The sequence below is a fragment of the Grus americana genome, chromosome 7, assembly GCF_028858705.1.
Source record: "Grus americana isolate bGruAme1 chromosome 7, bGruAme1.mat, whole genome shotgun sequence".
Taxonomy (NCBI): Eukaryota; Metazoa; Chordata; class Aves; order Gruiformes; family Gruidae; genus Grus; species Grus americana.
The window spans coordinates 1905001-1906665 of record NC_072858.1 but is presented as its reverse complement, the minus strand read 5'-3'; the positions used below and the strand labels follow the sequence as shown (position 1 = coordinate 1906665).

At 43.5% G+C, this 1665-nt stretch overlaps 1 protein-coding gene across 15 annotated transcripts in view; it reads right to left on the bottom strand.

The window, feature by feature from the left end:
- Positions 1 to 1008: 1008 nt before the first annotated feature.
- EBF3 (EBF transcription factor 3) overlaps positions 1009 to 1665 on the bottom strand; it is a 123742-nt gene continuing 123085 nt past the window's right edge. For all 15 annotated transcript variants that reach the window (XM_054831641.1, XM_054831652.1, XM_054831643.1 and 12 more), the window contains one exon: positions 1009 to 1665. This exon is cut by the window's right edge and continues 2200 nt beyond it. The gene's annotated coding sequence lies outside the window, so the exon portion shown is untranslated.

Sequence of the window (1665 nt, the reverse complement as noted above, 5' to 3'; positions counted from 1 at the left end):
CTTGTCCTCACGCTCCGTCACTTAACTGCTGAAACGCGGGGCGACGAAGGAGAGACGCAGGCAGACGGCGTGTCATTTGGCAGCACGCGCACACGCGCAAGCACAGCCATTCGCTGCGGAGCTCGGAGCTTCTCGGTGCCCTCTCGAAGTTGCCAGCAGCCCTCTGGTTAACGACAGGGTAAACCTCACGTAACGAACGCCCCCGCCTCGCCGGGATAGGCGCTTGCACACGCAGCCAGACCCCCAGTCCTGTACAACCACCCCCCCCCCCCTTTTTCTGCTGGCTCTGGTCACGCGAGGATGCAGGCACACGCTTGGCATCGGGGCGAGGAGCTCAGCCCTGCGCTCCGGGCTCAGCACCGTGAGTGTCCCCCACAAAACCACCCTCCGATGAGGAGGCGGAGTCACGCCCACCTCGGGATATTTATATTTCAAGTACGTTATATGGGCATCGCACGTACTGCAGTCCAGAGGATGAAATATTTGTGTTCAGTATTATAATCAGCAAAAGCATTCGCTTCCTTATCAGCAATTAAAAGACGAGTACGACGACCTTCGGCGTCAAACCACTGGATGGAAAATTTGGGTCGCGCTATGTTTAAAGTCACTTTTCCTGTTTACAGAATTTTACAATATGATATTAAAATAGAAAAAAAAAAAAAAAAACCAAACCAAAACCAAACAAAACCACACCAACTCGACTGTTACCTTCACTTTACAAAAAGAGTGTCTGGAGCACAGTTTTGGTTAAATCCTTCGCCAAGGCTGAGAAGCAAGTCATTGCCGGGCTGCGGAGCGGAGGTCTCCTCCCTCGTCATCCTCGGGGGCTGCCTGTGCTGGCTATGGCACGTCAAGGGTCGTGCTTTTTTCTTAACCAAGACGTAACTTCACATGCTGATAGTTAGAAATGAAACCCCCAGTGTTGCATATTTTTGTTTTGTGTTTAGTCACTTTTTTTAATAATCAAACCAGATAAAATTACTAAAAAATGAAATTCACAGACAAGAAATACTTTAATTAAATATTGTGTAAAATGAACATTTTTTTTATACAGTTAAATATATGAAAAAATGTACAGATAAAACAATCTTATTGTAGGGTCTTTAACAGTAAAATCTACCATTTAGTGAAGCTTTCCGTCTGGAGACAATGAAGCGATGAGTGCATTGACTAAGTAATCTAAAACACAAACAGATTGCATTTATGAAGAAACTTGCAAACTTTCTTAACATGTACACGTGACCTCTTCTTTCGAGCAAAACCTTACTCAGACAAAAAAAATAACGGAGGCAATTCAGTTCCAAAGTGACTTCTCAGGCTTTTCCACTTAGCTAAGCCTTACTCGGTATCACAAAGGAAACGCGCGCGGCATTTCGCAGCTGTGATAGGCTGTATCGTTCTTTTAAACCCTTTAATAAATGCTTTACTAAAATGTGCATTTTTTGCCCAGGAAAAAAAAAAAAAAAGAAAAAAAATCCCTCCTTTTTGGTTAAACCTTTAATTCTGCTGCAGTTTGCAACATGTTTTGCAGTGCTGCGTTTGCAAACTATTTAGTGCAAAGTTAAAAAAAAAAAAAAACAAAACAAAACAAAAAAAACCAAAAAAAACCCCAAACCACAAAAACAACTCCACGTTTCTCTCTAGGGATTTGGCACTAACAGCCAC